Raw genomic sequence first — 16,514 nt, forward strand, 5'->3', positions numbered from 1 at the left:
TAAATACAAGCTCATTTCTTATTGTGGTGTGCATACTGTAAGACCTTTAGTACGCACACCATCAGATTATTTGACTTGTCGCTCTAAAGAAGTAGGCGAGTCTCAGCAATATGTCTCGTGGTCTTATCGTGGCGTGTTTATCTTCTGCCGTTAGGTCAGACGATAGAAATGCCACTTGCACACTTAGAGTAGCAGATTGACGTTGACCAACTTTAAACAGAACTGGATTAATATTCACACACATTTATTAAAATAATAAAAAGCATAGACATAACGTAACTTCATTCTTGATGCAGTTTACAACTGACAATCTGAAGTTCCTTTGGTCTTGGGGCGTTAATCTTATTCTCACATATCTCTGATACTTGACAAAGTGTCTATTCATTTATCTTCATGGCTACGTACAGGGATATGGTAATCCTATTAGGCGCAGACTGAAACTTGACTATAGACTGGTACAGACAAATGCAGACTAATGCAGACAAATGCAGACTGACTAATCGGAGGTCTGTACACTCGTTATAATACCTCGAGCATTCAGATATCACTGCACGAGTGTGATCCACGAGGAGAAAAGGTTCTACGTTAGCAGCAATCTCATTGGCTGCGAGACATATTAATATGCGGGTCGGCGGAAGCAGAATTTGGTCCGTCTCTAAGACAGCGCCATCTCGTAGTGCGGAGATGGACGAACGCTGCGCCTGCACTGTTGTGCTTAGTGGGGCGCTCTCTATTGGGAGAGTTGTGTACGCACTGACTACGCGGAACTATGTACACAACACTTATCCTTCTATGTTTCACAGATGGCGAACTGTTATGTGTTACATGACACTTGTAACTTCATCTACATTAATTTAACAGGACAAGGACCAATTCTCTAGCACTGTGGACCATCTTCATTCATTAATGCTCTCACGTACTGAGCCTTGGTAATTACAACATTAGCTAAGTAACTGCACATGCCACCTGAGGCAAATTTTGTGTGTCACTAGGCTATACTGGAAGCCACTTCATAATGCTTTGCAGTAATATCGTTGGTGTGATAAATAATCGGGTCTCGATCATTAAGAGTTGTTTGATCTTTTCTGTATAGATTATCTCCATCAACTTAGTGATTTTACACATTTAATGTGTCCTTCATGCGACCATGATGAAGTTGCCAAAACAATAATCTTCCGTTTTTTGGTATATACAATTCTACCCCAAAGACGAGCATGAATGAGATGGGTGCTCAGATTTATAAAATAGTTACGATAGTACACGTAAATCACATATCTGTAAGTTAGCTATTAAGAGCAACCTTAAGCTTAAGCTTCTTACAGTAATTCTATTGATATGCTAGCTACGTATGTTTCATTTACATCACATCCACAGCGAGGTCTTGAGTTAACATTTTACACTATTTAATATCATATTTTTGTATTTTGTATTACTTTCACATATTAGCTGTTGATGTTCACTTACATCACGACAACAGTGACGCCATAGCTTTGACTAAGTCATTTCATTTTTGTGACGATTTACATTTGTCTCTTATGCAAGAGCTTTTTCAATCTAAATATTTTGCACAACTTCTACTGTTAATTGTACATAATTTAAATCATATTACAATCATGTCTTCGATATGGGTAACATCTTTCAGGTATCATTCCTGGGAACTTCTCACATTTTACTAAATCAGTGTTGCACGTATAAAATTATTACTAATGTTGTTAATCAATATCATATAATAAAATTACCCTCACAGACATTGATGATAATTGTGGGAGGAACATGTTGAAATTTATCAAGACTATTCATCAAATAAATTTTCTGCTATTTAGTCGTTATTGAAATATTTTATTTCTGATTGTACTTGCAAATAATTACGACTTCCCAGCAATAGAGGTTATGAAAAGCGGTCAGCTTGGAATGTGTTCTTCTTTTTAGTTCATAAAAAAGTTTATAGCCTGTTCTCCCGTTTTAAGAGACTCTGATGAAAGTTGTCCATTATATTTGGATATTTGCAAAATTCTATAGATTCGGTATGTTTCTACTCAGTTATCTGCAATTGATTTATTCTCTCACCTTTGAACCTACTGATTGACTTTAGTTATGTGATCTGCTGTGATAGTGTACATAATAAGGTTAATAAGAGCAAGAGGGCCCCAGCCAACGAGGTAATCAGGGCCAAAGTCATTGGCCATATAAAAGCAGAACAATAATGAAGGCTTCTTATTCATCTGCCCATGACTATGGTACGGATAGGATGTTCTGTCTTATAGCGTGAAATAATGTGTTGTTGAAAGTGCCTGCATTTACACATGCTGAGAATATATATAACACTTTAGACAAACATATTACACGAGAACTGACATGTGATTACATTTTCACGCAATTTGGGTGCATAGATCCTGAGAAATCAGTACCCAGAACAGCCACCTCTGGCAGTAATAACGGCCATGATAAGCCTGGGCATTGAGTCAAACAGAGCTTGGATGGCGTGTACAGGTACAGCTGCCCATGCAGGTTCAACTCGATACCACAGGTCATCAAGAGTAGTGACTGGCGTATTGTGACGAGCCAGTTGCTCGGCCACCATTCAAATGGCTCTGAGCACTATGGGACTCAACTGCTGTGGTCATAAGTCCCCTAGAACTTAGAACTACTTAAACCTAACTAACCTAAGGACAGCACACAACACCCAGCCATCACGAGGCAGAGAAAATCCCTGACCCCGCCGGGAATCGAACCCGGGAACCCGGGAGTGGGAAGCGAGAACGCTACCGCACGACCACGAGATGCGGGCTCGGCCACCATTGATCAGACGTTTTCAGTTGGTGAGAGATCGGGAGAATGTGCTGGCCAGGACAGCAGTCGAACATTCTCTGTATCCAGAAAGGCCCGTACAGGACCTGCAACATGCGGTCGTGTATTATCCTGTTGAAATGTAGGGTTTCGCAGGTGTCGAATGAAGGGTAGAGCCACGGATCGTAACGCATGTGAAATGTAACGTCCACTGTTCAAAGTGCCGTCAATGCGAACAAGAGGTGACCGAGACGTGTAACCAATGGTACCCCATACCACCACGCAGGGTGATCCGCCAGTATGGCGATGACGAATACACGCTTCCAATGTACGTTCACCGCGATGTCCCCAAACACGGATGCGACCATCATGATGCTGTAAACGGAATCTGGATTCATCCGAAAAAATGACGTTTTGCCATTCGTGCACCCAGGTTCGTCGTTAAGTACACCATCGCAGGCGATCCTGTCTGTGATGTAGCGTCAAGGGTAACGGCAGCCATGGTCTCCGAGCTGATGGTCCATGCTGCTATAAACGTCGTCGAACTTTTCGTGCAGATGGTTGTTGTCTTGCAAACGTCCACATCTGTTTACTCAGGGATCGAGACGTGGCTGCGCGATCCGTTACAGCCATGTGGATAAGATGCTTGTCATCTCGACTGCTAGTGATACGAGGCCGTTGGGAACCAGCACGGCGTTCCGTATTACCCTCCTAAACCCACCGATTCCATATTCTGCTAACAGTCATTGGATCTCGACCAACGCGAGCAGCAATGTCGCGATACGATAAACCGCAATCCCCATAGGCTACAATCCGACCTTTATCAAAGTCGGAAACATGATGGTACGCATTTCTCCTCCCTACACGAGGCATCACAACAACGTTTCACCAGGCAACGACTGTCCACTGCTGTTTGTGTATGAGAAATCGGTTGGAAACTTTCCTCGTGTCAGCACGTTGTAGGTGTCGCCACCGGCGCCAACCTTGTGTGAATGCTCTGAAAAGCTATTCACTTGCATATCACAGCATCTTCTTCGTGTCGATTAAATTTCGCGTCTGTAGCACATCATCATTTTAATGATCAGTAATATATATATATATATATATATATATATATATATATATATATATATATATATATATATATATATGGCGTTAGAAAAAGGTACGGCCAAATTTTCAGGAAACATTCCTCACACACAAAGAAAGAAAATATGTTATGTGGACATGTGTCCGGAAACGCTTACTTTCCACGTTAGAGCTCATTTTATTACTTCTCTTCAAATCACATTAATCATGGAATAGAAACACACAGCAACAGAACGCACCAGCGTGACTTCAAACACATTGTTACAGGAAATGTTCAAAATGTCCTCCGTTAGCGAGGATACATGCATCCAGCCTCCGTCGCATGGAATCCCTGATGCGCTGATGTAGCCATGGAGAATGGCGTATTGTATCACAGCCGTCCACAATACGAGCACGAAGAGTCTCTACATTTGGTACCGGGGTTGCGTAGACAAGAGCTTTCAAATGCCCCCATAAATGAAAGTCAAGAGGGTTGAGGTCAGGAGATCGTGGAGGCCATGAAATTGGTCCGCCTCTACCAATCCATCGGTCACCGAATATGTTGTTGAGAAGCATACGAACACTTCGACTGAAATGTGCAGGAGATCCATCTTGCATGAACCACATGTTGTGTTGTACTTGGCCGGCCGAAGTGGCCGTGCGGTTAAAGGCGCTGCAGTCTGGAACCGCAAGACCGCTACGGTCGCAGGTTCGAATCCTGCCTCGGGCATGGATGTTTGTGATGTCCTTAGGTTAGTTAGGTTTAACTAGTTCAAAGTTCTAGGGGACTAATGACCTCAGCAGTTGAGTCCCATGGTGCTCAGAGCCATTTGAACCATTTTGTTGTACTTGTAAAGTCACATGTTCTAGCAGCACAGGTAGAGTATCCCGTATGAAATCATGGCGGTGAATCGAGGAAGTACAGTACATACTGACGAAACTAAAATGAGCTCTAACATGGAAATTAAGCGTTTCCGGACACATGTCCACAGAACATCTTTTCTTTATTTGTGTTTGAGGAATGTTTCCTGAAAGTTTGGCCGTAACTTTTTGTAACACCATATATATATATATATATATATATATATATATATATATATATATATATATATATATGTATATGTGTGTGTGTGTGTGTGTGTGTGTGTGTGTGTGTGTGTGTGTGTGTGTGTTTGTGTGTGTGAATCAGCCATAGTTTGCAGGTGTCAGACACTTTATTAACAACAAAACTCCCCTGGGAAAATCTAACCGTTATGCACTACGAAATGCTGGCAGTGGGCGAGCCACGTTGGCTAGTGCAAATCTGTCTAGCTCAGGGCAGACTGACTCTCAAAGAATACGATTCTTTGAAATAGCTTGCGTTCTGTTTGTCAAATCTCTTTATCTTGCTGTCGGTAGTTCATTCACCGAATAAGCTGTACCTGACATGATCTTCTAATATCCGTTGAAAAACTGATTTTTGTAAGGGTGTGCTAAGGACAACTTGTGATTCATGTTACTTTAGGTGATGTCATAATGGGGAATTTTGTGTATATGAGGCACAATAATAGCCCAAGTAATAAATTATTTTAGTAACAACAACACCTGTCGGCAGCTGGGGGCACAGGGAAAGTATTTGTAGTTAAAGAGTGGTCCAATACGTCTGTTATAGTGGGCAGTAGTGGCTCAATAATAAGCTTCACCATTGGACTGCGATGCCATCGTGTCCGGTAGACACTGATCTGATACTCTTGATTGCATTTCTTACCACACAGCAAGTAACATGCTATAGATACAACTTTTCGTGGCTAGAGTCGTTTACTCCCTTGAGATAATCAGTGAGTCTCTGTTTTGTTTGTAGTTCAATTGTGTTCCGAGGTAATGTGAAATATCGATTCATTTTTTCGGGTGGGACAGTTGGAGCAACTGCAGCTTTTACTTTGCCTACACCAAGACCACGCAGCTTTTCCTGTAGGTCAACTGGTCTATTTCTGTTGTACGTTAATTTCTGGCCATGCCTGCGTTTTACATCTGTCGCCTCTTGGCCGACTCTTTTCTGCTTCTGCTTGTAAGCGGATTGATTTTCACCTGTGGGGCACTGTTTGTATGCCCGATATACAGCGTCTCTAGTTCCTCAGTTAGCCAGGGTACAGCCTTCCTGCTTACATTTAATATCTTTAGGGGAGTATATTTGTTGTAGAGTTGAATAGCTTTGTTAGTAAATCGATGAAGTTTTCGTTTATGTCCGAGAAGGGAACAGAAGTCGTCCCCTAAACTATTTATAGCGCCTCAGTTGAATTTCAGATAAATTAACGAGTTTGAAGCGTCGGTATGTAGTCAGTCTACCGATTACGTCATGAAAATTATGTACGGGGAGACAAACCAGGTACAGATATTTGAGAGATATTAATTACTCTGTTTGGGGATTTTGTTGAAAAATTGTTTATGAGATTGTGACTACTGTTCATATGATAGTTAGGAGCAAGCCGAAATAGCGGCGCATTTGAAGAAGAAAGCATCCTCTTAAATTTCACACAGAGAGCGTGCAAGGGCGAAGTCCTGCAGTCGCACTGTTCGTCTTTGTCCTCGGTGGCTCAGATAGATAGAGCGTCTCCCATGTAAGCAGGAGATGCCGGGTTCGAATCCTGGTCTTGGCACACATTTTCAGCTGTCACCATCGAGGTATATCAACAACACCTGTCGGCAGCTGGGGGTTTCAATTAATTATCTTTTATTCCAGAGAAAATACACGGTCATTAATGGTAGCTGTTCTTTCGAGAACAGTTACTATGTTCATATATATAATTTTTGATCTTCCTAGGCACTTAGCACCTCAGAGAAAAAAGAGCAAATCACCAACTCGAAGAAATGTACAAGAAGCGTCGTCTAATTCGGAAAATGTTATATAAGTTGCATTTTGTTTGTACTTTCATCGAAACGATTGCAATGAAACTTGTTGTGCACAAGTCTGACTGACTTACACGTATAATTTGATTCCATCTGAAACTACATTTAGCTCAAGATTGGTTTAGTTTGAATAAAAAGCTGAATAGTATCGTTGAGGAAAATTTTTTGTTAACAGACAATTGGAAGGTTACTCAGATCAAAATGTTTCATTTATTTTGTTACCTTTGTTTCCATATCATTACATTATCTATAGTGTGTGTACTTGTAATATAGGACAAGTCAGTTTAATCTAATACTTAAAATACATAGTCTACATATTAAAATATAGAACATAAATTTGTTGATAATGAGAGTAGACTGCATAGATTTTTCTCTCGATTAATATTTAGGTCTTAAAGCTATTCGTATATTCCTTAACAACAGATCATACATCCAAAACTATGTGATGCATAAAATTTGTTTCCATTAAATAATCCTTTAGCTCTTTCCGGAATACCTTTTTAACCATACTGCCCTGTATACTCTTAGGAAGTAAAGTTTTACAACCGAGCACCAAGGAGCTTTCTCAGTAGTTCACAGTTTGTGTGGCATACTTCTACGTTGGCCTTTATTTGTTGTCATGTGAATGAACACATGGTTTTCTTCCTGGCAATACACTGGCAACGATTTACGAAATTGTTCTGTACATGTAAATGGATGGTAACGTTAAAACTTTTAGATTATGGTAGGCAGTTCTGCATGACTCAGTTTTTTATTGAAAATGGTCTTAGTTTCCTTTTTCTGCAATGAATAAATTATTTTTGTATTATTGCAGCTGGAGTTTTCCCACGCAGAAATTCTCTACTGTAAGTGTGGTTCAAAAGGAGCAAGATATACTGTACACAGAAATAGTCCGTTAGCATAATGTGCAAACTGTTTCATGATAACATAATTAGCTGATTGTGTATACGTTGTATAACTGTAGTTGCTAGCAGTAAAATGTTAAATTTGTGTTGAAAATCAGTGCAGGAAATTTTGTCATCATATTGCTTCTTTTTAGTCCTGTCACAGATCTACATCAACTGAAATAGCCAACAACTTTCATAAAATCGTATATAGGGGATTACACAAAGGAACCAGTAACTTTATCTCCAAATAAACCGACTAATTTTGTGGAATTTGCGACATGTAGACTTGAAGTGACGAAGAAAAAATTACGTTTAGAGAGACAGAAACGCCGTCATTTAACAAACAAATTCGATACTGCTCCAGTAACTACCCTCATAATTAAAACAGCTGACATGGCGGAGGTAAACCAATACTTCCAAATGCTTTGTCTTATTACCTGTATATCGCTACAAAGATATGTTTACTGTTTTGTATGTTGTACATTTAATCTTTCAAACACAAGTGTTGGAGCTTAAGGGCAGTAGTATACACCTGCCATACTCTTACTAAAATTACTTTAAATGCACATTTTACTACTAATAAGTTGTCCACTTGTCTAATTTTAGGCAAATTTGTTATTCAGTTGTTATCACAAGTTGTTCCTTTTCTGTTTGTAGAATATTTTCCCACCAGTTGTTGTCCATCTATTGAGTAGCTTTAAAGGAGAATATGGAAAGGGCTACGCTAAAGAGCTATGTAAATTTGCACTCACTTTTAACTTTTTTCAAGCCTAGCCTACGACAACGTTAGAGAAATTTTTGAAAATACGTTACCATATCCTAACGAAAATGGCACCAAGGAGTAAATGGTAAATTATAGTTCTGTGCAGAAGAAAAAACTGCACTTATCTTGAAATCACGCCATATTAAAACTAAGGGCAAACAAAGTTGTGGTGTCTCTCATGATGAAATAAATGCCCATCAGGAAGCACACAGAATTTGATGGTCAGTGGTTTGTTGGAAACGCAGATTGTGATAGGTGTGATGACTTATCCGAGGTAAAAGATGGCTTGGTCTTCGTGGCTGTTGCACTGAAAGACTACTGCAAAATTCCAGTGGGGTATTTTCTTTCATGTGGTTTTAGGGGCAGTGAAAGTAACAATTTAGTTCTGCCTTGTCTTGATTTCCTGAAACACATAGATATTAACGTGCTCTTCCTAAGATTTGATGTACCGCTGTTAACTTGGCGATGGCTCATTATTTGGGGGATGAACTTAGTGCAGACGATGTGAAACCAAGATTCATAAATCTATCAACAGATATAAAAGAACGTACTCCGTTGGATGCTTGCCACATCACACAACTGGTGACAGACTGTCTTGCCACAAAGGGGATAATTTTCATAAAACTGACTGAATATAATGCAGTTATTTTGTGGATTATGGAACTTACAGAGGGAAGAGGGATGGCATTTGGGGACAGAACTAAAAAGAAGCCGTATTAATTGGCACAAAGAACCCATGAAAGTTAAACTTGCTGAAAAGACATTTAGTGGAAGTGTAGCCAATGATAATGAATACTGTGACAAAAATTTGGGAATGTCCCAGTTTCAGGGCTGTGAGGCAACAGCACACAATTATTCCACATATTAAGCAGTAGGAACCTATATTGCAGGGGATACAAAAGACCTCTAGCCCCAACTACATACAGTGATGTACGCACATAAGTAAAGGATGCGAAATATTGGCTGTTTGCATTAAAAGAATTTGTTTGGTGAACATTACTGGTGCATTCCACAAGATGAATTGGGTTTACATGCATGATCATTTGTGTTCATCGCTAGTTGTGTATGACAATATTACAAGTAGATTTGCACAAGGAATTACATTTTTATTGGCACAGAAACTTAGTCAAGATCACTTGGAAGTACCGGGTGATCAAAAAGCCAGTTTAAATTTGAAAACTGAATAAATCACGGAATAATGTAGATAGAGAGGTACAAATTGACACACATTCTTGGAATGACATGGGGTTTTCTTAGAATCAAAAAATACAAAACTTCAAAAAATGTCCGACAGATGGCGCTTCATCTGATCAGAGCAGCAATAATTAGCATAACAAAGTAAGACAAAGCAAAGATGATGTTCTTTACATGAAATGCTCAATATGTCCACCATGCTTCCTCAACAACAGCTGTAGTCAAGGAATAATGTTGTGAACAGCACTGTAAAGCATGCTCAGAGTTATGGTAAGGAATTGGCGTCGGATGTTGTCTGTCAGCAACCCTAGAGACGACGGTCGATCATGATACACTTGCGACTTCAGGTAACCCCAAAGCCAATAATCGCACGGACTGAGGTCTGGGGACCTGGGAGGCCAAGCATGACGAGAGTGGCGGCTGAGCACACGATCATCAACAAACGCCGCGCGCAACAGGTCTTTGACGCGTCTAGAAATATGGGGTGGTGCGAATAAAACCTATGTCATTCCAAGCATGTGTGTCAGTTTTTACCTCTCTATCTACATTATTTCGTGGTTTATTAAGTTTTCAAATTTATACTGACTTTTTGATCACCCGGTATTTAGTGGTGGGGGAGGTGGGGGGGGTCAGAATTATACACCCATAGCTCAGCAATTTGAAGCTACTTTAAAGAGACTTCTGGTCCACTTCCAAACTGGAAAACCTACAACTGCAAATTGTTCTACCAACGATGCCGTTCTCAGCGTAACATAAACTAATCTGTAAATGAAGAAGTTGAATGCAATCAGTTGCCATCTGTTCCAGGGATGGCATTAATAAATAGTGACCATGGTTATATAACGCATCTAGCTATCTCACTTGATATCTGAATAATGTTGTCGGATACGTTGCTGGATTTGTGGCCAGGAAATTCGTCAAAAAGTTAAGTGCAGTATTTTCCAATTGGTACCATGTCCAGTGTCCCACTGGCAGCGGTCTTGAACATTAGAACACAGGTACCTTGTCTATTCCATCGAATAACGTTGTTTTATCTGCAAAATGGGTGAGAGTATTAAAGCAAACATCAATTTTAAATGTGAAAAACCCCATGAAAAAATTTTTCACAGAAGCTTTACAGAACTTCAGCAATGAAGTTTTCCTTAGTTGAATTAACATATCACAAACTGTCCTCCCTTTGCCAGTTAAACAAAGTTGTACTCACTGAGTATTTTAAAATTAGGCTGCATTATGAAGCGACACTCTGCAGTGAGAGACTTCATGACACTAGCATTAGGAGCTTCTACACCAAAAGGTACTGTTTGACTATCAGTGATCGTGTGTTTTGAAACCATGTGTATGTGCTGGTATTGATAGAAATCCGATTCGTAGAGATAAATTGTAGTTTGTATTACTTTCACATATGAGCTGTTGATGTTCGCTTACATCACGACAACAATGAGGCCATAGCTTTGACTAAGTCATGTACATTTTCATTTTTGTGGGGATTTACATTTGCCTCTTATGCAAGAGCTTTTTCAATCTAAGTGTTTTGCACAGCTTTTATTATTAATTGTAAATAATGTAACTCATATTGCAGTCATGCCTTCGATATGGGTAACATCCTTCAAGTATCATTCCTAGAAACTTCTTATATTGTACTAAATCAGTGTTACATGTATAAAATTATTACTAATGGTGTTACTCAAGAGCATAGAATACAATTGCTCTCACAGACATTGATGATAATTACAGGATGAACACGTAGAAATTTGTCAAGACTATTTATCAAACAAATTAACTACTATATAGTGAATAATGAAATATTTTAATTCTGATTGCACTTGCGAATAAGTACGATTTCCTAGCGGTAGAGGTTGTGAAAAGCGATCAAGTTGGAATATGTTCTTCTTTTTACCTTGATAAAAAAAGTTTGAACATGCTCTCCAGTTTTAAGAGCGTCTGATGAAAGTCGTTCATTATATTTGGATATTTGCCAAATCCTATAGATTCGTTTTGTTTCATCTCAGTTATCTGCAAGGGATTTTTTCTCTCACCTTTGAACCCACAGATTGACTTTTCTTATGTGATCTGCTGTGACAGTGTACATGATAAGGTTAACAAGCGCAGGAGTGCCCCAGCCAACCAGGTAATCAACTCCAAAGTCATTGGCCATATAAAAGCAGAACAATAATGAAGGCTTCTTACTCATCTGCCCATGACTATGGTATGGATATGATGTTCTATCATACAGCGTGAAATAATGGGTTGTTGCAAGTGCCTGCATTTACACATGCTGAGGAATATGTATGACACATGGAAATTATTGCTGCTTTCACATACACACAGGAACAGGTTTGTGTCTTTACACACACACACACACACACACACACACACACACACACACACACACACACACATATATATATATATATATATATATATGTGTGTGTGTGTGTGTGTGTGTGTGTGTGTGTGTGTGTGTAAAGACACACACACACACACACACATATATATATATATATATATATATATATATATATATATATATATATATATATGTGTGTGTGTGTGTGTGTGTGGGTGGGTGTGTGGGTGTGTGTGGGTGTGTGTGTGTGTGTGTGTGTGAGAGAGACTGTGTGTATGTGTGTGTGTGTGTGTGTGTGTGAATCGGCAATAGTTGGTAGGTGTCAGAAACTTTATTAAGAACGAAGCTCTCCTGGGGATATCTAACCATTATGCACTACAAAATGCTGGCAGTGTGCAGGCCTTGTTGATTGGTGCAAATTTGTCTGTCTCAGGACAGAGTGACTCTCAATGAATACGATTCTTTGAAATAGCCTGCGTTCTGTTTATGAAATGACTTTATCTTGCGGTTGGCTTTAGCAAGTCGGTATTTCATTCACCGAATAAGCTGTACCTGACATCACTTCTAATATCCGTCGAAAAACTGATTTTTGTAAGGGGGTGCTAAGGACAACATGTGATACATGTTACTTTAGGTGACGTCACTATGGGGAATTTTGTGTATATGAGGCACAATAATAGTCCAAGTAATAAATCTTATACGTTTTATTTCAAATCCATACCAATGTTAAATGAAGCACAGTGTTTGTGAGTCAACATGCGTTGCTAAACAAGCTTTCTTCAAAGCCGTGAGTGGAAGTAACAAGATAAATACTCTCGGGGTCAATTCAATTTATATTTCATTCAGAACTAGTTGCCCATAGTGAATATTCAGAAATGCGATACTTTTTGTTTTATTAAGCTACTTTATTGAGAGGGCAGCTGCATCAATCTGATTACACGTTTTGTGGTATTACAAGCTCGCCAGAGATAGATAATCATATTATGTATTAACGCACAACTCCTACTCATATCTTACTAATCAGAGGAAAGCTAGATCCTAGGAACATTCAACTTGTTTTCAGTAAAAGGAAAAGTTAACCAGCAGTAAATATTTTAAATCTGTCTCTTTGTCAGAAACATTCTAGGACAAGGTTTTTTGTTTTTGAGTTTGCAATACTAAAAAGGTCAAATGTTGTATTTATGTTACCTGGCATGAGTCCATTTCTGAAATGACCTCGGCCATGTTACCGTACAAACTAACGATGTGACAGTGGTGTGCTTAGCAACACACTGTTTTGGTTTTTGGCACTTTATTTACGCTAACACAATGGATACTGATCATGAGCAAAGAGTGAGTGTAAAGTTCTGCATCAAGCTCTGGAAAACCTCTAATGAAACTGGGCAATAAATGCAGGCGAGGCACTTTCAAGAACACAAAGGGTTTCGTGAAGACAGAGATTCGAATCAAGACGAACACGATCTGGTTGCCCGTCTACAGCACATAGCGATGCAAACGAGGAGCGTGTAAGGCTTTTATTCCAAGCGACTTGCAGCTGTGCGTGGGACATCAGGAGAACTCAATTTGAATCTTGATGTGTCTTGAGATTTTATGCGAAGATTTAGGCAAACGGAAAAATACTGCAAACTCGTCCCTCAAACACTAACAGACGAACGGAAAGAGGGAAGACGAAGAGATTCTGCTAAAGTACTGCATAGAGTCATTCCACATTTCGGTCAAAAATTATTGTTAGTGATTAAGTTTGGTGCTACCGGTAGCAAACGACAATCTTCGAGAACAAAGACAATGTTGAACACATTCTTTGATACTAAAGGATAAGTTCGCCTGTAGTATGTTCCTCCAGGTCAAACAGTGAACAAAATTGCTTACATCGAAGTCTTGAAAGGTTTGGGACAAGCAATTCGACATCGCCGCCCTAATTTGCGGCATTCACAAGACTGCTTCTTACTGCATGACAACACAAGACACCTCACTGCTTCATCTGTTATCGAGTATCTGTTCAGTCATTCTATTATTGACATCCCACATCAACCATATTCTCCCGATCTCTCGCCTTCAAATTTTTTCCTTGTTTCCGCGAATGAAGAGGTGACTGAATGGAACGTTGCATCAAGATATCGCAGACATCCTATAAGCTTTGAGAAATGAATTTAGAAACACCACAACTGAAAATTTCCCTGCTTGCTTCCAAGACCTCCAGCAACGTTAGTAACCGTTAGTAGGTAGCCAAGGGGACTACTTAGTTCGGAGCTAGGGTCATGACTTGCCAAGCGCAGTTTTCTATTCTTTAAAAACCCTGTCCTGAAGCATTTCTGACAAACTGACTATTTTAAACATCAAATATAAAGTACACTGCTCGTTTTTGGTGTCGGGGTCTGAGAATCGTCACTGAGAGTAGCCCAACCTCATTATAATAATTGAGAATTATTCATTTTCGCAGGAGGGAAAACTTTATGCAAGACTTAACCAACACCAACTGTTGCAATTTAAAGTACAAGAAAAATATTGACTATACAGAAATCATACAGTCTCTAATAACATGAGAACAACATTTAATTGCAAGACAGATCTTTGTTTTAGTGAATATAAAAATATATCAGCTCAACAATTGTTCTTTTGGATAACATTCCCTAACCTTCAAAGTCTTTTAAATGTCTCTAACTATAATTAACGTCTGCACAAAATATGTGTTGAGGAACACTCTTCAAGTAATGTTTGCTTTGGTCCTCATTACAGGTAATTTTTTAATAGACAGTCAATTCTCAGACCAAATTCTATAAATATGGTAGGCCGCTAAACAGTCACTTTTCACAACACCATCCACATTACTATTGACGTTCATAGTTTTCCCTCAATCAAAATAAAGCTGATAACTATTCAGTGTACTCAGCCTCGGCAAATTCACTGTACGCTAGCGTTCTGTGATGACTGCTAGTTCTTCTCATACTTCTGATGGCTTGATTTTTCTTTTCTCATGCATTTATTCACTGTCAAATTTTACAGTCTTGAATCGCCTTTTTTGATATTTTTTCTTTCTATCTTTTTGCTTGAAATATTCTTGTGTTGCATATCCAATTCTTCGTTTATACCGTTAACATCGGTGTATTCTTAAAACTCTGTTCGTCTCTGCATGGTCATTCTTCTACTCGTTACGATAATTCTAAGCTCTACATAAAATCTAGTGACTTTCGTCACAAAGAAACTCCCTCACTTTCCTCGAAACTATCACTCTCTCTCACTGGTTGAATTTCTTGTCCTGTCTGTTCGTCATTAGGTCACCGAGCCCCATCAGCGACTGACCCCTACCATTTTTCGATTCCTCCTTATCAAAATTTTGCACAGATAAAAGTTTTCCTGCTAGACGAAAGCGATCTCTATACTTGTAACCTGCATACAGTCCAAAGTGCTTGTAACATCAGAATATCTAAAATACTTCAATTTAATTTACACTTAAATACAAAATAACAAAAAAACTAGTGGTATAACTTATATCACATTATCGTTACATATTTAATGAATCACTGAAAATGCACTTCGTTATTTGGCGGAGAAAATGTCCATTACAGTATCACCATGGAATAAGGAAAAAAGCAATCAGCGGGAATTTGTAGTTAACAGAGGAGATATAAAGCAAACAAAAAATGCATACATACCCAACTGACTGGCAAATATTTCTTTACGCACTGCCTTGCTTCTTGAATGTCTTTTACACAAGAAGAATCTATTTGATGATTTCTGTAAGGGATGTCTGACACGATAACTGTTTGCTACCTCACTATACTCACATTCACTGCCAGAGTTTCAAATGTCTGTTTCAGTTTGTTCCTGTAAACAGCATACGCATCACCAAGTATTGGAATCTATTGATTTTTTGATACATTGCGTTTCATTAATATTTCGCGCATACAACAACCATGATTTGCTTGTAATGTTTGTCATTCTCTTTGCGTGGTTGTCTGAACATAGGGTGTTTTATTATGATTCATAACAGAAGGCTTTATTTCGGTTCCAATATATTGGCTAATTGCAGGCACTTTTTCTTTAGTTGGTTACTGAAGCACATTTCACTGTAAGACAAATAGTCAGCCTCATGACATAATTGGAGCTGTTGGTTTTTTCTCTGAAGTAGGGCATTAATATTTACTGTGAGATAGAGACCGATTTCTTGTGATATTTGTTCTTTTATTTATTTACTGCGGTTATTTATACATTGCGAAGTGTCAGAAGCGCTTGTTATTCGTTGAGTTACTCTAGAATGGCATTCAAATTGAATCGACGAATAATTTAAGAAAGCATTTAACTACCGTACTTTTTCTTGTGCTTTCAAACACTTGCGGACCGACGAAACGGACGACTCCTTACAATTTTATCTTATGTAGCGTATTTATTTCTATCTTCTATTCCACCAGGAAAATTATTCTTACACCATATAGCTATGTAGTCTGTGTTTTGATAGCTTAGTAGTTTGTCTGCTGGATTAGTTTCCCATCAGGAATATACCGAAATAGTTTTTACATTCACTCTATGCATTCCGTGTATTTCGAGTAGCAAAAGTGAGACGTGTCTATCAACAAACCAATAG

Source organism: Schistocerca nitens, chromosome 2 (genome assembly GCF_023898315.1).
Source record: "Schistocerca nitens isolate TAMUIC-IGC-003100 chromosome 2, iqSchNite1.1, whole genome shotgun sequence".
Classification (NCBI taxonomy): Eukaryota; Metazoa; Arthropoda; class Insecta; order Orthoptera; family Acrididae; genus Schistocerca; species Schistocerca nitens.